This window comes from Ranitomeya imitator, chromosome 9, assembly GCF_032444005.1.
Source record: "Ranitomeya imitator isolate aRanImi1 chromosome 9, aRanImi1.pri, whole genome shotgun sequence".
NCBI lineage: Eukaryota > Metazoa > Chordata > Amphibia > Anura > Dendrobatidae > Ranitomeya > Ranitomeya imitator.
Window position 1 is genome coordinate 74,687,481 of NC_091290.1, and position 21,208 is coordinate 74,708,688.

The following is a 21,208-nucleotide window of genomic DNA, read 5'->3' on the forward strand; positions in this document are numbered from 1 at the left end:
TTCAGTTTTTCCACTTACACTGAGTTCTCCTGTGCCCAAAACTGTCCTTGTTGAGATATCATGGAACCCTTGGCACACTTGTGGAATAAAAGTTTAGGAGATATTAATTTACCATTGTGTATTAATTGTAGATTTGCACTACAGCTTTAGAGCCTGTATTCACCTTCATTCATGAGTTCAAATGTGCTTTTTAGCACAAAAACTGCAGCCAGGTGTTTTTTCATGTGGTTCCATGGTGTAATGGTTAGCACTCTGGACTCTGAATCCAGCGATCTGAGTTCAAATCTCAGTGGAACCTGGGCAGCTCTTTGTACATATGTTTCAGTTTTTCCGCTTACACTGAGTTCTCCTGTGCCCAAGTTTTAACATAAAAAGAGAGTTAAAATCAACATGCCAAAAAAAGATTTGAATGTTCCAAACATCCATGGAGTGATCACTTTGAGTTGTATGGCCAAATCCACCTATGAAGCAGGATTACCGAAACTTAAAATTGACTTTAAGATACAACACTCTTACGAATTGTGTCACACAAAGCAACCATACCCTATGATTTATGTCAATGTTCACATAACACTTTTTCCAGGTGTATTAAACTGACAAGGATTTTAAGCTGAAATGGCTTCAGGAATTGTTGGCGTTTTCTTCCTGAATCATCTTTTCTTTTGTTTTTCAGAATTTCCTAAAGCAGTTTGCAAACATTTTTGGTGGTATTTTTATAAAATTATTTTGGGAACCTTTTGAGTCTATTTTTGTGGCGCTTCTTTGTAGCTCACAAAACGCACTAAAAGTCACTCAGGAACCTTGAAGGAGTTTTTCTAACCTTGCCATCAAATTGTATTATAAGTATGGAGCTATTCGAAATGAAAAACACCTGAAGAATGATATGCTTATTTTAGTTAACCGCTTGGCATTTTTGGAAACTTGATGTTGTTAAAAGACACCCAAAAGCCTGATCATATGAACAGCAAGTCTTTTTTACGTGGAAACTAATTTGTTCAGTGTTTTCAGCATTTTCAGAGTAATTTTCAGGATGATTTTGGAGTGGACCCACTGAAAATCCGCCTTATAAAGAGGTAAAAGTCTGAAACTGCACATGATTCCCATTGATGATGACTTTAAATCAGATTTTTATATTTTACTGGTACCTGGAATTTTGTTTCTATTTTCTGAGATGTTTTCCAAAGGGATAATCACTGCTCTTGATCATGGTGCTATAAGAAAAGGTGTGTGAAACTCATCAATGGTTAATGTCTAAGTAGTCGTGGCTGAGTGGTTAAGGCGATGGACTAAAAATCCATTGGGGTTCCCCCGCACAGGTTCAAATCCTGCCGACTACAAATATGTTCCTATAGTTTTTTTGTCTGATTACCTGAGAAGATAAATTTGCGTGTGTCCTGCTTTATCACTCATGAAGGTGATATGCAAACTTTAGACAGGGTTTCTAGAACCAGACTGACTTGATTTTTGGATGTATTTTCTCTAAGCCGATCTAACGCTGCATCCCACGTGCGTCAAGCCACTAATTAAAAGAAGCGCCATGAGTGCCACCAGGTAAGTGGTGCTTCTCCCTCTTTTGTCTAGCAGTCACAGACCACTGCTGTGGCAGATGTACTGAGACATGCACTTTGATTTGCAACAACTTTGAATTATGTCTTGGAATAAACTTTTTACCACACAATGAAAATTTTTTAGCCACTTCTGGATGAACAGCTTTCTAACAGTATAAGTTTTGCAATTATTTTTTTTCTTACCCTGTTTCCAAGTAACAGATCCAGCACTCTATTTACTAGCCACTTTTCATCCACATTTAAAACTGTCCTTGTTGAGATATCATGGAACCCTTGGCACACTTGTGGAATAAAAGTTTAGGAGATATTAATTTACCATTGTGTATTAATTGTAGATTTGCACTACAGCTTTAGAGCCTGTATTCACCTTCATTCATGAGTTCAAATGTGCTTTTTAGCACAAAAACTGCAGCCAGGTGTTTTTTCATGTGGTTCCATGGTGTAATGGTTAGCCCTCTGGACTTTGAATCCAGCGATCTGAGTTCAAATCTCAGTGGAACCTGGGCAGCTCCTTGTACATATGTTTCAGTTTTTCCACTTACACTGAGTTCTCCTGTGCCCAAAACTGTCCTTGTTGAGATATCATGCAACCCTTGGCACACTTGTGGAATAAAAGTTTAGGAGATATTAATTTACCATTGTGTATTAATTGTAGATTTGCACTACAGCTTTAGAGCCTGTATTCACCTTCATTCATGAGTTCAAATGTGCTTTGTAGCACAAAAACTGCAGCCATATATTTTTTTTTGTGTGGTTCCATGGTGTAATGGTTAGCACTCTGGACTTTGAATCCAGCGATCTGAGTTCAAATCTCAGTGGAACCTGGGCAGCTCCTTGTACATATGTTTCAGTTTTTCCGCTTACACTGAGTTCTCCTGTGCCCAAGTTTTAACATAAAAAGAGAGTTAAAATCAACATGCCAAAAAAAGATTTGAATGTTCCAAACATCCATGGAGCGATCACTTTGAGTTGTATGGCCAAATCCACCTATGAAGCAGGATTACCGAAACTTAAAATTGACTTTAAGATACAACACTCTTACGAATTGTGTCACACAAAGCAACCATTCCCTATGATTTATGTCAATGTTCTCATAACACTTTTTCCAGGTGTATTAAACTGACAAGGATTTTAAGCTGAAATGGCTTCAGGAATTGTTGGCGTTTTCTTCCTGAATCATCTTTTCTTTTGTTTTTCAGAATTTCCTAAAGCAGTTTGCAAACATTTTTGGTGGTATTTTTATAAAATTATTTTGGGAACCTTTTGAGTCTATTTTTGTGGCGCTTCTTTGTAGCTCACAAAACGCACTAAAAGTCACTCAGGAACCTTGAAGGAGTTTTTCTAACCTTGCCATTAAATTGTATTATAAGTATGGAGCTATTCGAAATGAAAAACACCTGAAGAATGATATGCTTATTTTAGTTAACCGCTTGGCATTTTTGGAAACTTGATGTTGTTAAAAGACACCCAAAAGCCTGATCATATGAACAGCAAGTCTTTTTTACGTGGAAACTAATTTGTTCAGTGTTTTCAGCATTTTCAGAGTAATTTTCAGGATGATTTTGGAGTGGACCCACTGAAAATCCGCCTTATAAAGAGGTAAAAGTCTGAAACTGCACATGATTCCCATTGATGATGACTTTAAATCAGATTTTTATATTTTACTGGTACCTGGAATTTTGTTTCTATTTTCTGAGATGTTTTCCAAAGGGATAATCACTGCTCTTGATCATGGTGCTATAAGAAAAGGTGTGTGAAACTCATCAATGGTTAATGTCTAAGTAGTCGTGGCCGAGTGGTTAAGGCGATGGACTAAAAATCCATTGGGGTTCCCCCGCACAGGTTCAAATCCTGCCGACTACAAATATGTTCCTATAGTTTTTTTGTCTGATTACCTGAGAAGATAAATTTGCGTGTGTCCTGCTTTATCACACATGAAGGTGATATGCAAACTTTAGACAGGGTTTCTAGAACCAGACTGACTTGATTTTTGGATGTATTTTCTCTAAGCCGATCTAACGCTGCATCCCACGTGCGTCAAGCCACTAATTAAAAGAAGCGCCATGAGTGCCACCAGGTAAGTGGTGCTTCTCCCTCTTTTGTCTAGCAGTCACAGACCACTGCTGTGGCAGATGTACTGAGACATGCACTTTGATTTGCAACAACTTTGAATTATGTCTTGGAATAAACTTTTTACCACACAATGAAAATTTTTTAGCCACTTCTGGATGAACAGCTTTCTAACAGTATAAGTTTTGCAATTATTTTTTTTCTTACCCTGTTTCCAAGTAACAGATCCAGCACTCTATTTACTAGCCACTTTTCATCCACATTTAAAACTGTCCTTGTTGAGATATCATGGAACCCTTGGCACACTTGTGGAATAAAAGTTTAGGAGATATTAATTTACCATTGTGTATTAATTGTAGATTTGCACTACAGCTTTAGAGCCTGTATTCACCTTCATTCATGAGTTCAAATGTGCTTTTTAGCACAAAAACTGCAGCCAGGTGTTTTTTCATGTGGTTCCATGGTGTAATGGTTAGCACTCTGGACTTTGAATCCAGCGATCTGAGTTCAAATCTCAGTGGAACCTGGGCAGCTCCTTGTACATATGTTTCAGTTTTTCCACTTACACTGAGTTCTCCTGTGCCCAAAACTGTCCTTGTTGAGATATCATGCAACCCTTGGCACACTTGTGGAATAAAAGTTTAGGAGATATTAATTTACCATTGTGTATTAATTGTAGATTTGCACTACAGCTTTAGAGCCTGTATTCACCTTCATTCATGAGTTCAAATGTGCTTTGTAGCACAAAAACTGCAGCCATATATTTTTTTTTGTGTGGTTCCATGGTGTAATGGTTAGCACTCTGGACTTTGAATCCAGCGATCTGAGTTCAAATCTCAGTGGAACCTGGGCAGCTCCTTGTACATATGTTTCAGTTTTTCCGCTTACACTGAGTTCTCCTGTGCCCAAGTTTTAACATAAAAAGAGAGTTAAAATCAACATGCCAAAAAAAGATTTGAATGTTCCAAACATCCATGGAGCGATCACTTTGAGTTGTATGGCCAAATCCACCTATGAAGCAGGATTACCGAAACTTAAAATTGACTTTAAGATACAACACTCTTACGAATTGTGTCACACAAAGCAACCATTCCCTATGATTTATGTCAATGTTCTCATAACACTTTTTCCAGGTGTATTAAACTGCCAAGGATTTTAAGCTGAAATGGCTTCAGGAATTGTTGGCGTTTTCTTCCTGAATCATCTTTTCTTTTGTTTTTCAGAATTTCCTAAAGCAGTTTGCAAACATTTTTGGTGGTATTTTTATAAAATTATTTTGGGAACCTTTTGAGTTTATTTTTGTGGCGCTTCTTTGTAGCTCACAAAACGCACTAAAAGTCACTCAGGAACCTTGAAGGAGTTTTTCTAACCTTCCCATTAAATTGTATTATAAGTATGGAGCTATTCGAAATGAAAAACACCTGAAGAATGATATGCTTATTTTAGTTAACCGCTTGGCATTTTTGGAAACTTGATGTTGTTAAAAGACACCCAAAAGCCTGATCATATGAACAGCAAGTCTTTTTTACGTGGAAACTAATTTGTTCAGTGTTTTCAGCATTTTCAGAGTAATTTTCAGGATGATTTTGGAGTGGACCCACTGAAAATCCGCCTTATAAAGAGGTAAAAGTCTGAAACTGCACATGATTCCCATTGATGATGACTTTAAATCAGATTTTTATATTTTACTGGTACCTGGAATTTTGTTTCTATTTTCTGAGATGTTTTCCAAAGGGATAATCACTGCTCTTGATCATGGTGCTATAAGAAAAGGTGTGTGAAACTCATCAATGTTTAATGTCTAAGTAGTCGTGGCCGAGTGGTTAAGGCGATGGACTAAAAATCCATTGGGGTTTCCCCGCACAGGTTCAAATCCTGCCGACTACAAATATGTTCCTATAGTTTTTTTGTCTGATTACCTGAGAAGATAAATTTGCGTGTGTCCTGCTTTATCACACATGAAGGTGATATGCAAACTTTAGACAGGGTTTCTAGAACCAGACTGACTTGATTTTTGGATGTATTTTCTATAAGCCGATCTAACGCTGCATCCCACGTGCGTCAAGCCACTAATTAAAAGAAGCATCATGAATGCCACCAGGTAAGTGGTGCTTCTCCCTCTTTTGTCTAGCAGTCACAGACCACTGCTGTGGCAGATGTACTGGGACATGCACTTTGATTTGCAACAACTTTGAATTATGTCTTGGAATAAACTTTTTACCACACAATGAAAATTTTTTAGCCACTTCTGGATGAACAGCTTTCTAACAGTATAAGTTTTGCAATTATTTTTTTTCTTACCCTGTTTCCAAGTAACAGATCCAGCACTCTATTTACTAGCCACTTTTCATCCACATTTAAAACTGTCCTTGTTGAGATATCATGGAACCCTTGGCACACTTGTGGAATAAAAGTTTAGGAGATATTAATTTACCATTGTGTATTAATTGTAGACTTGCACTACAGCTTTAGAGCCTGTATTCACCTTCATTCATGAGTTCAAATGTGCTTTTTAGCACAAAAACTGCAGCCAGGTGTTTTTTCATGTGGTTCCATGGTGTAATGGTTAGCACTCTGGACTTTGAATCCAGCGATCTGAGTTCAAATCTCAGTGGAATCTGGGCAGATCCTTGTACATATGTTTCAGTTTTTCCACTTACACTGAGTTCTCCTGTGCCCAAAACTGTCCTTGTTGAGATATCATGGAACCCTTGGCACACTTGTGGAATAAAAGTTTAGGAGATATTAATTTACCATTGTGTATTAATTGTAGATTTGCACTACAGCTTTAGAGCCTGTATTCACCTTCATTCATGAGTTCAAATGTGCTTTTTAGCACAAAAACTGCAGCCAGGTGTTTTTTCATGTGGTTCCATGGTGTAATGGTTAGCACTCTGGACTCTGAATCCAGCGATCTGAGTTCAAATCTCAGTGGAACCTGGGCAGCTCTTTGTACATATGTTTCAGTTTTTCCGCTTACACTGAGTTCTCCTGTGCCCAAGTTTTAACATAAAAAGAGAGTTAAAATCAACATGCCAAAAAAAGATTTGAATGTTCCAAACATCCATGGAGTGATCACTTTGAGTTGTATGGCCAAATCCACCTATGAAGCAGGATTACCGAAACTTAAAATTGACTTTAAGATACAACACTCTTACGAATTGTGTCACACAAAGCAACCATACCCTATGATTTATGTCAATGTTCACATAACACTTTTTCCAGGTGTATTAAACTGACAAGGATTTTAAGCTGAAATGGCTTCAGGAATTGTTGGCGTTTTCTTCCTGAATCATCTTTTCTTTTGTTTTTCAGAATTTCCTAAAGCAGTTTGCAAACATTTTTGGTGGTATTTTTATAAAATTATTTTGGGAACCTTTTGAGTCTATTTTTGTGGCGCTTCTTTGTAGCTCACAAAACGCACTAAAAGTCACTCAGGAACCTTGAAGGAGTTTTTCTAACCTTGCCATCAAATTGTATTATAAGTATGGAGCTATTCGAAATGAAAAACACCTGAAGAATGATATGCTTATTTTAGTTAACCGCTTGGCATTTTTGGAAACTTGATGTTGTTAAAAGACACCCAAAAGCCTGATCATATGAACAGCAAGTCTTTTTTACGTGGAAACTAATTTGTTCAGTGTTTTCAGCATTTTCAGAGTAATTTTCAGGATGATTTTGGAGTGGACCCACTGAAAATCCGCCTTATAAAGAGGTAAAAGTCTGAAACTGCACATGATTCCCATTGATGATGACTTTAAATCAGATTTTTATATTTTACTGGTACCTGGAATTTTGTTTCTATTTTCTGAGATGTTTTCCAAAGGGATAATCACTGCTCTTGATCATGGTGCTATAAGAAAAGGTGTGTGAAACTCATCAATGGTTAATGTCTAAGTAGTCGTGGCTGAGTGGTTAAGGCGATGGACTAAAAATCCATTGGGGTTCCCCCGCACAGGTTCAAATCCTGCCGACTACAAATATGTTCCTATAGTTTTTTTGTCTGATTACCTGAGAAGATAAATTTGCGTGTGTCCTGCTTTATCACTCATGAAGGTGATATGCAAACTTTAGACAGGGTTTCTAGAACCAGACTGACTTGATTTTTGGATGTATTTTCTCTAAGCCGATCTAACGCTGCATCCCACGTGCGTCAAGCCACTAATTAAAAGAAGCGCCATGAGTGCCACCAGGTAAGTGGTGCTTCTCCCTCTTTTGTCTAGCAGTCACAGACCACTGCTGTGGCAGATGTACTGAGACATGCACTTTGATTTGCAACAACTTTGAATTATGTCTTGGAATAAACTTTTTACCACACAATGAAAATTTTTTAGCCACTTCTGGATGAACAGCTTTCTAACAGTATAAGTTTTGCAATTATTTTTTTTCTTACCCTGTTTCCAAGTAACAGATCCAGCACTCTATTTACTAGCCACTTTTCATCCACATTTAAAACTGTCCTTGTTGAGATATCATGGAACCCTTGGCACACTTGTGGAATAAAAGTTTAGGAGATATTAATTTACCATTGTGTATTAATTGTAGATTTGCACTACAGCTTTAGAGCCTGTATTCACCTTCATTCATGAGTTCAAATGTGCTTTTTAGCACAAAAACTGCAGCCAGGTGTTTTTTCATGTGGTTCCATGGTGTAATGGTTAGCACTCTGGACTTTGAATCCAGCGATCTGAGTTCAAATCTCAGTGGAACCTGGGCAGCTCCTTGTACATATGTTTCAGTTTTTCCACTTACACTGAGTTCTCCTGTGCCCAAAACTGTCCTTGTTGAGATATCATGCAACCCTTGGCACACTTGTGGAATAAAAGTTTAGGAGATATTAATTTACCATTGTGTATTAATTGTAGATTTGCACTACAGCTTTAGAGCCTGTATTCACCTTCATTCATGAGTTCAAATGTGCTTTGTAGCACAAAAACTGCAGCCATATATTTTTTTTTGTGTGGTTCCATGGTGTAATGGTTAGCACTCTGGACTTTGAATCCAGCGATCTGAGTTCAAATCTCAGTGGAACCTGGGCAGCTCCTTGTACATATGTTTCAGTTTTTCCGCTTACACTGAGTTCTCCTGTGCCCAAGTTTTAACATAAAAAGAGAGTTAAAATCAACATGCCAAAAAAAGATTTGAATGTTCCAAACATCCATGGAGCGATCACTTTGAGTTGTATGGCCAAATCCACCTATGAAGCAGGATTACCGAAACTTAAAATTGACTTTAAGATACAACACTCTTACGAATTGTGTCACACAAAGCAACCATTCCCTATGATTTATGTCAATGTTCTCATAACACTTTTTCCAGGTGTATTAAACTGCCAAGGATTTTAAGCTGAAATGGCTTCAGGAATTGTTGGCGTTTTCTTCCTGAATCATCTTTTCTTTTGTTTTTCAGAATTTCCTAAAGCAGTTTGCAAACATTTTTGGTGGTATTTTTATAAAATTATTTTGGGAACCTTTTGAGTTTATTTTTGTGGCGCTTCTTTGTAGCTCACAAAACGCACTAAAAGTCACTCAGGAACCTTGAAGGAGTTTTTCTAACCTTCCCATTAAATTGTATTATAAGTATGGAGCTATTCGAAATGAAAAACACCTGAAGAATGATATGCTTATTTTAGTTAACCGCTTGGCATTTTTGGAAACTTGATGTTGTTAAAAGACACCCAAAAGCCTGATCATATGAACAGCAAGTCTTTTTTACGTGGAAACTAATTTGTTCAGTGTTTTCAGCATTTTCAGAGTAATTTTCAGGATGATTTTGGAGTGGACCCACTGAAAATCCGCCTTATAAAGAGGTAAAAGTCTGAAACTGCACATGATTCCCATTGATGATGACTTTAAATCAGATTTTTATATTTTACTGGTACCTGGAATTTTGTTTCTATTTTCTGAGATGTTTTCCAAAGGGATAATCACTGCTCTTGATCATGGTGCTATAAGAAAAGGTGTGTGAAACTCATCAATGTTTAATGTCTAAGTAGTCGTGGCCGAGTGGTTAAGGCGATGGACTAAAAATCCATTGGGGTTTCCCCGCACAGGTTCAAATCCTGCCGACTACAAATATGTTCCTATAGTTTTTTTGTCTGATTACCTGAGAAGATAAATTTGCGTGTGTCCTGCTTTATCACACATGAAGGTGATATGCAAACTTTAGACAGGGTTTCTAGAACCAGACTGACTTGATTTTTGGATGTATTTTCTATAAGCCGATCTAACGCTGCATCCCACGTGCGTCAAGCCACTAATTAAAAGAAGCATCATGAATGCCACCAGGTAAGTGGTGCTTCTCCCTCTTTTGTCTAGCAGTCACAGACCACTGCTGTGGCAGATGTACTGGGACATGCACTTTGATTTGCAACAACTTTGAATTATGTCTTGGAATAAACTTTTTACCACACAATGAAAATTTTTTAGCCACTTCTGGATGAACAGCTTTCTAACAGTATAAGTTTTGCAATTATTTTTTTTCTTACCCTGTTTCCAAGTAACAGATCCAGCACTCTATTTACTAGCCACTTTTCATCCACATTTAAAACTGTCCTTGTTGAGATATCATGGAACCCTTGGCACACTTGTGGAATAAAAGTTTAGGAGATATTAATTTACCATTGTGTATTAATTGTAGACTTGCACTACAGCTTTAGAGCCTGTATTCACCTTCATTCATGAGTTCAAATGTGCTTTTTAGCACAAAAACTGCAGCCAGGTGTTTTTTCATGTGGTTCCATGGTGTAATGGTTAGCACTCTGGACTTTGAATCCAGCGATCTGAGTTCAAATCTCAGTGGAATCTGGGCAGATCCTTGTACATATGTTTCAGTTTTTCCACTTACACTGAGTTCTCCTGTGCCCAAAACTGTCCTTGTTGAGATATCATGGAACCCTTGGCACACTTGTGGAATAAAAGTTTAGGAGATATTAATTTACCATTGTGTATTAATTGTAGATTTGCACTACAGCTTTAGAGCCTGTATTCACCTTCATTCATGAGTTCAAATGTGCTTTTTAGCACAAAAACTGCAGCCAGGTGTTTTTTCATGTGGTTCCATGGTGTAATGGTTAGCACTCTGGACTCTGAATCCAGCGATCTGAGTTCAAATCTCAGTGGAACCTGGGCAGCTCTTTGTACATATGTTTCAGTTTTTCCGCTTACACTGAGTTCTCCTGTGCCCAAGTTTTAACATAAAAAGAGAGTTAAAATCAACATGCCAAAAAAAGATTTGAATGTTCCAAACATCCATGGAGTGATCACTTTGAGTTGTATGGCCAAATCCACCTATGAAGCAGGATTACCGAAACTTAAAATTGACTTTAAGATACAACACTCTTACGAATTGTGTCACACAAAGCAACCATACCCTATGATTTCTGTCAATGTTCACATAACACTTTTTCCAGGTGTATTAAACTGACAAGGATTTTAAGCTGAAATGGCTTCAGGAATTGTTGGCGTTTTCTTCCTGAATCATCTTTTCTTTTGTTTTTCAGAATTTCCTAAAGCAGTTTGCAAACATTTTTGGTGGTATTTTTATAAAATTATTTTGGGAACCTTTTGAGTCTATTTTTGTGGCGCTTCTTTGTAGCTCACAAAACGCACTAAAAGTCACTCAGGAACCTTGAAGGAGTTTTTCTAACCTTGCCATCAAATTGTATTATAAGTATGGAGCTATTCGAAATGAAAAACACCTGAAGAATGATATGCTTATTTTAGTTAACCGCTTGGCATTTTTGGAAACTTGATGTTGTTAAAAGACACCCAAAAGCCTGATCATATGAACAGCAAGTCTTTTTTACGTGGAAACTAATTTGTTCAGTGTTTTCAGCATTTTCAGAGTAATTTTCAGGATGATTTTGGAGTGGACCCACTGAAAATCCGCCTTATAAAGAGGTAAAAGTCTGAAACTGCACATGATTCCCATTGATGATGACTTTAAATCAGATTTTTATATTTTACTGGTACCTGGAATTTTGTTTCTATTTTCTGAGATGTTTTCCAAAGGGATAATCACTGCTCTTGATCATGGTGCTATAAGAAAAGGTGTGTGAAACTCATCAATGGTTAATGTCTAAGTAGTCGTGGCTGAGTGGTTAAGGCGATGGACTAAAAATCCATTGGGGTTCCCCCGCACAGGTTCAAATCCTGCCGACTACAAAAATGTTCCTATAGTTTTTTTGTCTGATTACCTGAGAAGATAAATTTGCGTGTGTCCTGCTTTATCACTCATGAAGGTGATATGCAAACTTTAGACAGGGTTTCTAGAACCAGACTGACTTGATTTTTGGATGTATTTTCTCTAAGCCGATCTAACGCTGCATCCCACGTGCGTCAAGCCACTAATTAAAAGAAGCGCCATGAGTGCCACCAGGTAAGTGGTGCTTCTCCCTCTTTTGTCTAGCAGTCACAGACCACTGCTGTGGCAGATGTACTGAGACATGCACTTTGATTTGCAACAACTTTGAATTATGTCTTGGAATAAACTTTTTACCACACAATGAAAATTTTTTAGCCACTTCTGGATGAACAGCTTTCTAACAGTATAAGTTTTGCAATTATTTTTTTTCTTACCCTGTTTCCAAGTAACAGATCCAGCACTCTATTTACTAGCCACTTTTCATCCACATTTAAAACTGTCCTTGTTGAGATATCATGGAACCCTTGGCACACTTGTGGAATAAAAGTTTAGGAGATATTAATTTACCATTGTGTATTAATTGTAGATTTGCACTACAGCTTTAGAGCCTGTATTCACCTTCATTCATGAGTTCAAATGTGCTTTTTAGCACAAAAACTGCAGCCAGGTGTTTTTTCATGTGGTTCCATGGTGTAATGGTTAGCACTCTGGACTTTGAATCCAGCGATCTGAGTTCAAATCTCAGTGGAACCTGGGCAGCTCCTTGTACATATGTTTCAGTTTTTCCACTTACACTGAGTTCTCCTGTGCCCAAAACTGTCCTTGTTGAGATATCATGCAACCCTTGGCACACTTGTGGAATAAAAGTTTAGGAGATATTAATTTACCATTGTGTATTAATTGTAGATTTGCACTACAGCTTTAGAGCCTGTATTCACCTTCATTCATGAGTTCAAATGTGCTTTGTAGCACAAAAACTGCAGCCATATATTTTTTTTTGTGTGGTTCCATGGTGTAATGGTTAGCACTCTGGACTTTGAATCCAGCGATCTGAGTTCAAATCTCAGTGGAACCTGGGCAGCTCCTTGTACATATGTTTCAGTTTTTCCGCTTACACTGAGTTCTCCTGTGCCCAAGTTTTAACATAAAAAGAGAGTTAAAATCAACATGCCAAAAAAAGATTTGAATGTTCCAAACATCCATGGAGCGATCACTTTGAGTTGTATGGCCAAATCCACCTATGAAGCAGGATTACCGAAACTTAAAATTGACTTTAAGATACAACACTCTTACGAATTGTGTCACACAAAGCAACCATTCCCTATGATTTATGTCAATGTTCTCATAACACTTTTTCCAGGTGTATTAAACTGCCAAGGATTTTAAGCTGAAATGGCTTCAGGAATTGTTGGCGTTTTCTTCCTGAATCATCTTTTCTTTTGTTTTTCAGAATTTCCTAAAGCAGTTTGCAAACATTTTTGGTGGTATTTTTATAAAATTATTTTGGGAACCTTTTGAGTTTATTTTTGTGGCGCTTCTTTGTAGCTCACAAAACGCACTAAAAGTCACTCAGGAACCTTGAAGGAGTTTTTCTAACCTTCCCATTAAATTGTATTATAAGTATGGAGCTATTCGAAATGAAAAACACCTGAAGAATGATATGCTTATTTTAGTTAACCGCTTGGCATTTTTGGAAACTTGATGTTGTTAAAAGACACCCAAAAGCCTGATCATATGAACAGCAAGTCTTTTTTACGTGGAAACTAATTTGTTCAGTGTTTTCAGCATTTTCAGAGTAATTTTCAGGATGATTTTGGAGTGGACCCACTGAAAATCCGCCTTATAAAGAGGTAAAAGTCTGAAACTGCACATGATTCCCATTGATGATGACTTTAAATCAGATTTTTATATTTTACTGGTACCTGGAATTTTGTTTCTATTTTCTGAGATGTTTTCCAAAGGGATAATCACTGCTCTTGATCATGGTGCTATAAGAAAAGGTGTGTGAAACTCATCAATGGTTAATGTCTAAGTAGTCGTGGCCGAGTGGTTAAGGTGATGGACTAAAAATCCATTGGGGTTCCCCCGCACAGGTTCAAATCCTGCCGACTACAAATATGTTCCTATAGTTTTTTTGTCTGATTACCTGAGAAGATAAATTTGCGTGTGTCCTGCTTTATCACTCATGAAGGTGATATGCAAACTTTAGACAGGGTTTCTAGAACCAGACTGACTTGATTTTTGGATGTATTTTCTCTAAGCCGATCTAACGCTGCATCCCACGTGCGTCAAGCCACTAATTAAAAGAAGCGCCATGAGTGCCACCAGGTAAGTGGTGCTTCTCCCTCTTTTGTCTAGCAGTCACAGACCACTGCTGTGGCAGATGTACTGAGACATGCACTTTGATTTGCAACAACTTTGAATTATGTCTTGGAATAAACTTTTTACCACACAATGAAAATTTTTTAGCCACTTCTGGATGAACAGCTTTCTAACAGTATAAGTTTTGCAATTATTTTTTTTCTTACCCTGTTTCCAAGTAACAGATCCAGCACTCTATTTACTAGCCACTTTTCATCCACATTTAAAACTGTCCTTGTTGAGATATCATGGAACCCTTGGCACACTTGTGGAATAAAAGTTTAGGAGATATTAATTTACCATTGTGTATTAATTGTAGATTTGCACTACAGCTTTAGAGCCTGTATTCACCTTCATTCATGAGTTCAAATGTGCTTTTTAGCACAAAAACTGCAGCCAGGTGTTTTTTCATGTGGTTCCATGGTGTAATGGTTAGCACTCTGGACTTTGAATCCAGCGATCTGAGTTCAAATCTCAGTGGAACCTGGGCAGCTCCTTGTACATATGTTTCAGTTTTTCCACTTACACTGAGTTCTCCTGTGCCCAAAACTGTCCTTGTTGAGATATCATGCAACCCTTGGCACACTTGTGGAATAAAAGTTTAGGAGATATTAATTTACCATTGTGTATTAATTGTAGATTTGCACTACAGCTTTAGAGCCTGTATTCACCTTCATTCATGAGTTCAAATGTGCTTTGTAGCACAAAAACTGCAGCCATATATTTTTTTTTGTGTGGTTCCATGGTGTAATGGTTAGCACTCTGGACTTTGAATCCAGCGATCTGAGTTCAAATCTCAGTGGAACCTGGGCAGCTCCTTGTACATATGTTTCAGTTTTTCCGCTTACACTGAGTTCTCCTGTGCCCAAGTTTTAACATAAAAAGAGAGTTAAAATCAACATGCCAAAAAAAGATTTGAATGTTCCAAACATCCATGGAGCGATCACTTTGAGTTGTATGGCCAAATCCACCTATGAAGCAGGATTACCGAAACTTAAAATTGACTTTAAGATACAACACTCTTACGAATTGTGTCACACAAAGCAACCATTCCCTATGATTTATGTCAATGTTCTCATAACACTTTTTCCAGGTGTATTAAACTGCCAAGGATTTTAAGCTGAAATGGCTTCAGGAATTGTTGGCGTTTTCTTCCTGAATCATCTTTTCTTTTGTTTTTCAGAATTTCCTAAAGCAGTTTGCAAACATTTTTGGTGGTATTTTTATAAAATTATTTTGGGAACCTTTTGAGTTTATTTTTGTGGCGCTTCTTTGTAGCTCACAAAACGCACTAAAAGTCACTCAGGAACCTTGAAGGAGTTTTTCTAACCTTCCCATTAAATTGTATTATAAGTATGGAGCTATTCGAAATGAAAAACACCTGAAGAATGATATGCTTATTTTAGTTAACCGCTTGGCATTTTTGGAAACTTGATGTTGTTAAAAGACACCCAAAAGCCTGATCATATGAACAGCAAGTCTTTTTTACGTGGAAACTAATTTGTTCAGTGTTTTCAGCATTTTCAGAGTAATTTTCAGGATGATTTTGGAGTGGACCCACTGAAAATCCGCCTTATAAAGAGGTAAAAGTCTGAAACTGCACATGATTCCCATTGATGATGACTTTAAATCAGATTTTTATATTTTACTGGTACCTGGAATTTTGTTTCTATTTTCTGAGATGTTTTCCAAAGGGATAATCACTGCTCTTGATCATGGTGCTATAAGAAAAGGTGTGTGAAACTCATCAATGGTTAATGTCTAAGTAGTCGTGGCCGAGTGGTTAAGGTGATGGACTAAAAATCCATTGGGGTTCCCCCGCACAGGTTCAAATCCTGCCGACTACAAATATGTTCCTATAGTTTTTTTGTCTGATTACCTGAGAAGATAAATTTGCGTGTGTCCTGCTTTATCACTCATGAAGGTGATATGCAAACTTTAGACAGGGTTTCTAGAACCAGACTGACTTGATTTTTGGATGTATTTTCTCTAAGCCGATCTAGCGCTGCATCCCACGTGCGTCAAGCCACTAATTAAAAGAAGCGCCATGAGTGCCACCAGGTAAGTGGTGCTTCTCCCTCTTTTGTCTAGCAGTCACAGACCACTGCTGTGGCAGATGTACTGAGACATGCACTTTGATTTGCAACAACTTTGAATTATGTCTTGGAATAAACTTTTTACCACACAATGAAAATTTTTTAGCCACTTCTGGATGAACAGCTTTCTAACAGTATAAGTTTTGAAATTATTTTTTTTCTTACCCTGTTTCCAAGTAACAGATCCAGCACTCTATTTACTAGCCACTTTTCATCCACATTTAAAACTGTCCTTGTTGAGATATCATGGAACCCTTGGCACACTTGTGGAATAAAAGTTTAGGAGATATTAATTTACCATTGTGTATTAATTGTAGATTTGCACTACAGCTTTAGAGCCTGTATTCACCTTCATTCGTGAGTTCAAATGTGCTTTTTAGCACAAAAACTGCAGCCATGTATTTGTTTTTGTGTGGTTCCATGGTGTAATGGTTAGCACTCTGGACTTTGAATCCAGCGATCTGAGTTCAAATCTCAGTGGAACCTGTGCAGCTCCTTGTACATATGTTTCAGTTTTTCCACTTACACTGAGTTCTCCTGTGCCCAAAACTGTCCTTGTTGAGATATCATGAAACCCTTGGCACACTTGTGGAATAAAAGTTTAGGAGATATTAATTTACCATTGTGCATTAATTGTAGATTTGCACTACAGCTTTAGAGCCTGTATTCACCTTCATTCATGAGTTCAAATGTGCTTTTTAGCACAAAAACTGCAGCCAGGTGTTTTTTCATGTGGTTCCATGGTGTAATGGTTAGCACTCTGGACTCTGAATCCAGCGATCTGAGTTCAAATCTCAGTGGAACCTGGGCAGCTCTTTGTACATATGTTTCAGTTTTTCCGCTTACACTGAGTTCTCCTGTGCCCAAGTTTTAACATAAAAAGAGAGTTAAAATCAACATGCCAAAAAAAGATTTGAATGTTCCAAACATCCATGGAGTGATCACTTTGAGTTGTATGGCCAAATCCACCTATGAAGCAGGATTACCGAAACTTAAAATTGACTTTAAGATACAACACTCTTACGAATTGTGTCACACAAAGCAACCATACCCTATGATTTCTGTCAATGTTCACATAACACTTTTTCCAGGTGTATTAAACTGACAAGGATTTTAAGCTGAAATGGCTTCAGGAATTGTTGGCGTTTTCTTCCTGAATCATCTTTTCTTTTGTTTTTCAGAATTTCCTAAAGCAGTTTGCAAACATTTTTGGTGGTATTTTTATAAAATTATTTTGGGAACCTTTTGAGTCTATTTTTGTGGCGCTTCTTTGTAGCTCACAAAACGCACTAAAAGTCACTCAGGAACCTTGAAGGAGTTTTTCTAACCTTCCCATTAAATTGTATTATAAGTATGGAGCTATTCGAAATGAAAAACACCTGAAGAATGATATGCTTATTTTAGTTAACCGATTGGCATTTTTGGAAATTTGATGTGGTTAAAAGACACCCAAAAGCCTGATCATATGAACAGCAAGTCTTTTTTACGTGGAAACTAATTTGTTCAGTGTTTTCAGCATTTTCAGAGTAATTTTCAGGATGATTTTGGAGTGGACCCACTGAAAATCCGCCTTATAAAGAGGTAAAAGTCTTAAACTGTACATGATTCCCATTGATGATGACTTTAAATCAGATTTTTATATTTTACTGGTACCTGGAATTTTGTTTCTATTTTCTGAGATGTTTTCCAATATGATAATCACTGCTCTTGATCATGGTGCTATAAGAAAAAGTGTGTGAAACTCATTAATGGTCAATGTCTGAGTAGTCGTGGCCGAGTGGTTAAGGCGATGGACTAGAAATCCATTGGGGTTTCCCCGCGCAGGTTCAAATCCTGTCGACTACGAATATGTCCCTGTAGTTTTTTGTCTGATTACCCGAGAAGATAAATGTGCGTGTGTCCTGGTTTATCACACATGAAGGTGATATGCAAACTTTAGACCGGGTTTCTAGAACCAGACTGACTTGATTTTTGGATGTATTTTCTATAAGCCGATCTGAAGCTGCATCCCACGTGCGTCAAGCCACTAATTAAGAGAAGCGCCATGAGTGCCACCAGGTAAGTGGTGCTTCTCCCTCTTTTGTCTAGCAGTCACAGACCACTGCTGTGGCAGATGTACTGGGACATGCACTTTGATTTAAAACAACCTTGAATTATCTCTTGGAAGAAACTTATTACCACACAATTAAACATTTTTAGCCACTTCTGGATGAACAGCTTTCTAACAGTATAAGTTTTGCAATTATTTTTTTCTTACCCTGTTTCCAAAAAACAGATCCAGCACTCTATTTACTAGCCACTTTTCATCCACATTTAAAACTGTCCTTGTTTAGATATCATGCAACCCTTGGCACACTTGTGGAATAAAAGTTTAGGAGATATTAATTTACCATTGTGTATTAATTGTAGATTTGCACTACAGCTTTAGAGCCCGTATTTACCTTCATTCATGAGTTCAAATGTGCTTTTTAGCACAAAAACTGCAGCCATGTATTTTTTTTGTGTGGTTACATGGTGTAATGGTTAGCACTCTGGACTTTGAATCCAGCGATCTGAGTTCAAATCTCAGTGGAACCTGGGCAGCTCTTTGTACATATGTTTCAGTTTTTCCGCTTACACTGAGTTCTCCTGTGCCCAAGTTTTAACATAAAAAGAGAGTTAAAATCAACATGCCAAAAAAAGATTTGAATGTTCCAAACATCCATGGAGTGATCACTTTGAGTTGTATGGCCAAATCCACCTATGAAGCAGGATTACCGAAACTTAAAATTGACTTTAAGATACAACACTCTTACGAATTGTGTCACACAAAGCAACCATACCCTATGATTTATGTCAATGTTCACATAACACTTTTTCCAGGTGTATTAAACTGACAAGGATTTTAAGCTGAAATGGCTTCAGGAATTGTTGGCGTTTTCTTCCTGAATCATCTTTTCTTTTGTTTTTCAGAATTTCCTAAAGCAGTTTGCAAACATTTTTGGTGGTATTTTTATAAAATTATTTTGGGAACCTTTTGAGTCTATTTTTGTGGTGCTTCTTTGTAGCTCACAAAACGCACTAAAAGTCACTCAGGAACCTTGAAGGAGTTTTTCTAACCTTCCCATTAAATTGTATTATAAGTATGGAGCTATTCGAAATGAAAAACACCTGAAGAATGATATGCTTATTTTAGTTAACCGCTTGGCATTTTTGGAAACTTGATGTTGTTAAAAGACACCCAAAAGTCTGATCATATGAACGGCAAGTCTTTTTTACGTGGAAATTACTTTGTTCAGTGTTTTCAGCATTTTCAGAGTAATTTTCAGGATGATTTTGGAGTGGACCCACTGAAAATCCGCCTTATAAAGAGGTAAAAGTCTTAAACTGTACATGATTCCCATTGATGATGACTTTAAATCAGATTTTCATATTTTACTGGTACCTGGAATTTTGTTTCTATTTTCTGAGATGTTTTCCAAAGGGATAATCACTGCTCTTGATCATGGTGCTATAAGAAAAGGTGTGTGAAACTCATCAACGGTCAATGTCTGAGTAGTCGTGGCCGAGTGGTTAAGGCGATGGACTAGAAATCCATTGGGGTTTCCCTGCCGACTACGAATATGTTCCTGTAGTTTTTTGTCTGATTACCCGAGAAGATAAATTTGCGTGTGTCCAGGTTTATCACACATGAAGGTGATATGCAAACTTTAGACGGGGTTTCTAGAACCAGACTGACTTGATTTTTGGATGTATTTTCTATAAGCCGATCTGACGCTGCATCCCACGTGCGTCAAGCCACTAATTAAAAGAAGCGCCATGAGTGCCACCATGTAAGTGGTGCTTCTCCCTCTTTTGTCTAGCAGTCACAGACCACTGCTGTGGCAGATGTACTGGGACATGCACTTTGATTTGCAACAACCTTGAATTATCTCTTGGAAGAAACTTTTTACCACACAATGAAATTTTTTTAGCCACTTCTGGATGAACAGCTTTCTAAAAGTATACGTTTTGCAATTATTTTTTTTCTTACCCTGTTTCCAAGTAACAGATCCAGCACTCTATTTACTAGCCACTTTTCATCAACATTTAAAACTGTCCTTGTTGAGATATCATGGAACCCTTGGCACACTTGTGGAATAAAAGTTAAGGAGATATTAATTTACAATTGTGTATTAATTGTAGATTTGCACTACAGCTTTAGAGCCTGTATTCACCTTCATTCATGAGTTCAAATGTGCTTTTTAGCACAAAAACTGCAGCCATGTATTTTTTTTGTGTGGTTCCATGGTGTAATGGTTAGCACTCTGGACTTTGAATCCAGCGATCTGAGTTCAAATCTCAGTGGAACCTGGGCAGCTCTTTGTACATATGTTTCAGTTTTTCCGCTTACACTGAGTTCTCCTGTGCCCAAGTTTTAACATAAAAAGAGAGTTAAAATCAACATGCCAAAAAAAGATTTGAATGTTCCAAACATCCATGGAGTCATCACTTTGAGTTGCATGGCCAAATCCACCTATGAAGCAGGATTACCGAAACTTAAAATTGACTTTAAGATACAACACTCTTACGAATTGTGTCACACAAAGCAACCATACCCTATGATTTATGTCAATGTTCACATAACACTTTTTCCAGGTGTATTAAACTGACAAGGATTTTAAGCTGAAATGGCTTCAGGAATTGCTGGCGTTTTCTTCCTGAATCATCTTTTCTTTTGTTTTTCAGAATTTCCTAAAGCAGTTTGCAAACATTTTTGGTGGTATTTTTATAAAATTATTTTGGGAACCTTTTGAGTCTATTTTTGTGGCGCTTCTTTGTAGCTCACAAAACGCACTAAAAGTCACTCAGGAACCTTGAAGGAGTTTTTCTAACCTTGCCATTAAATTGTATTATAAGTATGGAGCTATTCGAAATGAAAAACACCTGAAGAATGATATGCTTATTTTAGTTAACCGCTTGGCATTTTTGGAAACTTGATGTGGTTAA

At 37.4% G+C, this 21,208-nt stretch overlaps 28 non-coding genes across 28 annotated transcripts; all 28 read left to right on the forward strand.

The window, feature by feature from the left end:
• Nucleotides 1-226: 226 nt before the first annotated feature.
• On the forward strand, nt 227-298 carry TRNAQ-CUG (transfer RNA glutamine (anticodon CUG)). The gene has a single exon. It is a non-coding gene; the product is annotated as a tRNA-Gln (tRNA).
• Nucleotides 299-1,255: 957 nt separating this feature from the next.
• TRNAF-AAA (transfer RNA phenylalanine (anticodon AAA)) lies at nt 1,256-1,337 on the forward strand. Its single transcript has one exon. It is a non-coding gene; the product is annotated as a tRNA-Phe (tRNA).
• Nucleotides 1,338-1,998: 661 nt separating this feature from the next.
• Nucleotides 1,999-2,070, forward strand: TRNAQ-UUG (transfer RNA glutamine (anticodon UUG)). Its single transcript has one exon. It is a non-coding gene; the product is annotated as a tRNA-Gln (tRNA).
• Nucleotides 2,071-2,320: 250 nt separating this feature from the next.
• TRNAQ-UUG (transfer RNA glutamine (anticodon UUG)) lies at nt 2,321-2,392 on the forward strand. Its single transcript has one exon. It is a non-coding gene; the product is annotated as a tRNA-Gln (tRNA).
• Nucleotides 2,393-3,349: 957 nt separating this feature from the next.
• Nucleotides 3,350-3,431, forward strand: TRNAF-AAA (transfer RNA phenylalanine (anticodon AAA)). Its single transcript has one exon. It is a non-coding gene; the product is annotated as a tRNA-Phe (tRNA).
• Nucleotides 3,432-4,092: 661 nt separating this feature from the next.
• Nucleotides 4,093-4,164, forward strand: TRNAQ-UUG (transfer RNA glutamine (anticodon UUG)). Its single transcript has one exon. It is a non-coding gene; the product is annotated as a tRNA-Gln (tRNA).
• A 250-nt stretch (nt 4,165-4,414) lies between these two features.
• On the forward strand, nt 4,415-4,486 carry TRNAQ-UUG (transfer RNA glutamine (anticodon UUG)). Its single transcript has one exon. It is a non-coding gene; the product is annotated as a tRNA-Gln (tRNA).
• Nucleotides 4,487-5,443: 957 nt separating this feature from the next.
• On the forward strand, nt 5,444-5,525 carry TRNAF-AAA (transfer RNA phenylalanine (anticodon AAA)). The gene has a single exon. It is a non-coding gene; the product is annotated as a tRNA-Phe (tRNA).
• A 661-nt stretch (nt 5,526-6,186) lies between these two features.
• Nucleotides 6,187-6,258, forward strand: TRNAQ-UUG (transfer RNA glutamine (anticodon UUG)). Its single transcript has one exon. It is a non-coding gene; the product is annotated as a tRNA-Gln (tRNA).
• Nucleotides 6,259-6,506: 248 nt separating this feature from the next.
• On the forward strand, nt 6,507-6,578 carry TRNAQ-CUG (transfer RNA glutamine (anticodon CUG)). Its single transcript has one exon. It is a non-coding gene; the product is annotated as a tRNA-Gln (tRNA).
• Nucleotides 6,579-7,535: 957 nt separating this feature from the next.
• TRNAF-AAA (transfer RNA phenylalanine (anticodon AAA)) lies at nt 7,536-7,617 on the forward strand. The gene has a single exon. It is a non-coding gene; the product is annotated as a tRNA-Phe (tRNA).
• Nucleotides 7,618-8,278: 661 nt separating this feature from the next.
• Nucleotides 8,279-8,350, forward strand: TRNAQ-UUG (transfer RNA glutamine (anticodon UUG)). The gene has a single exon. It is a non-coding gene; the product is annotated as a tRNA-Gln (tRNA).
• A 250-nt stretch (nt 8,351-8,600) lies between these two features.
• On the forward strand, nt 8,601-8,672 carry TRNAQ-UUG (transfer RNA glutamine (anticodon UUG)). The gene has a single exon. It is a non-coding gene; the product is annotated as a tRNA-Gln (tRNA).
• Nucleotides 8,673-9,629: 957 nt separating this feature from the next.
• Nucleotides 9,630-9,711, forward strand: TRNAF-AAA (transfer RNA phenylalanine (anticodon AAA)). Its single transcript has one exon. It is a non-coding gene; the product is annotated as a tRNA-Phe (tRNA).
• A 661-nt stretch (nt 9,712-10,372) lies between these two features.
• TRNAQ-UUG (transfer RNA glutamine (anticodon UUG)) lies at nt 10,373-10,444 on the forward strand. The gene has a single exon. It is a non-coding gene; the product is annotated as a tRNA-Gln (tRNA).
• Nucleotides 10,445-10,692: 248 nt separating this feature from the next.
• TRNAQ-CUG (transfer RNA glutamine (anticodon CUG)) lies at nt 10,693-10,764 on the forward strand. The gene has a single exon. It is a non-coding gene; the product is annotated as a tRNA-Gln (tRNA).
• Nucleotides 10,765-11,721: 957 nt separating this feature from the next.
• On the forward strand, nt 11,722-11,803 carry TRNAF-AAA (transfer RNA phenylalanine (anticodon AAA)). Its single transcript has one exon. It is a non-coding gene; the product is annotated as a tRNA-Phe (tRNA).
• Nucleotides 11,804-12,464: 661 nt separating this feature from the next.
• Nucleotides 12,465-12,536, forward strand: TRNAQ-UUG (transfer RNA glutamine (anticodon UUG)). Its single transcript has one exon. It is a non-coding gene; the product is annotated as a tRNA-Gln (tRNA).
• A 250-nt stretch (nt 12,537-12,786) lies between these two features.
• On the forward strand, nt 12,787-12,858 carry TRNAQ-UUG (transfer RNA glutamine (anticodon UUG)). Its single transcript has one exon. It is a non-coding gene; the product is annotated as a tRNA-Gln (tRNA).
• Nucleotides 12,859-13,815: 957 nt separating this feature from the next.
• TRNAF-AAA (transfer RNA phenylalanine (anticodon AAA)) lies at nt 13,816-13,897 on the forward strand. The gene has a single exon. It is a non-coding gene; the product is annotated as a tRNA-Phe (tRNA).
• Nucleotides 13,898-14,558: 661 nt separating this feature from the next.
• TRNAQ-UUG (transfer RNA glutamine (anticodon UUG)) lies at nt 14,559-14,630 on the forward strand. Its single transcript has one exon. It is a non-coding gene; the product is annotated as a tRNA-Gln (tRNA).
• A 250-nt stretch (nt 14,631-14,880) lies between these two features.
• On the forward strand, nt 14,881-14,952 carry TRNAQ-UUG (transfer RNA glutamine (anticodon UUG)). The gene has a single exon. It is a non-coding gene; the product is annotated as a tRNA-Gln (tRNA).
• A 957-nt stretch (nt 14,953-15,909) lies between these two features.
• TRNAF-AAA (transfer RNA phenylalanine (anticodon AAA)) lies at nt 15,910-15,991 on the forward strand. The gene has a single exon. It is a non-coding gene; the product is annotated as a tRNA-Phe (tRNA).
• Nucleotides 15,992-16,654: 663 nt separating this feature from the next.
• TRNAQ-UUG (transfer RNA glutamine (anticodon UUG)) lies at nt 16,655-16,726 on the forward strand. Its single transcript has one exon. It is a non-coding gene; the product is annotated as a tRNA-Gln (tRNA).
• Nucleotides 16,727-16,974: 248 nt separating this feature from the next.
• Nucleotides 16,975-17,046, forward strand: TRNAQ-CUG (transfer RNA glutamine (anticodon CUG)). Its single transcript has one exon. It is a non-coding gene; the product is annotated as a tRNA-Gln (tRNA).
• Nucleotides 17,047-18,003: 957 nt separating this feature from the next.
• Nucleotides 18,004-18,085, forward strand: TRNAS-AGA (transfer RNA serine (anticodon AGA)). Its single transcript has one exon. It is a non-coding gene; the product is annotated as a tRNA-Ser (tRNA).
• Nucleotides 18,086-18,745: 660 nt separating this feature from the next.
• On the forward strand, nt 18,746-18,817 carry TRNAQ-UUG (transfer RNA glutamine (anticodon UUG)). Its single transcript has one exon. It is a non-coding gene; the product is annotated as a tRNA-Gln (tRNA).
• Nucleotides 18,818-20,500: 1,683 nt separating this feature from the next.
• TRNAQ-UUG (transfer RNA glutamine (anticodon UUG)) lies at nt 20,501-20,572 on the forward strand. Its single transcript has one exon. It is a non-coding gene; the product is annotated as a tRNA-Gln (tRNA).
• The last annotated feature ends 636 nt before the right edge of the window (nt 20,573-21,208 follow it).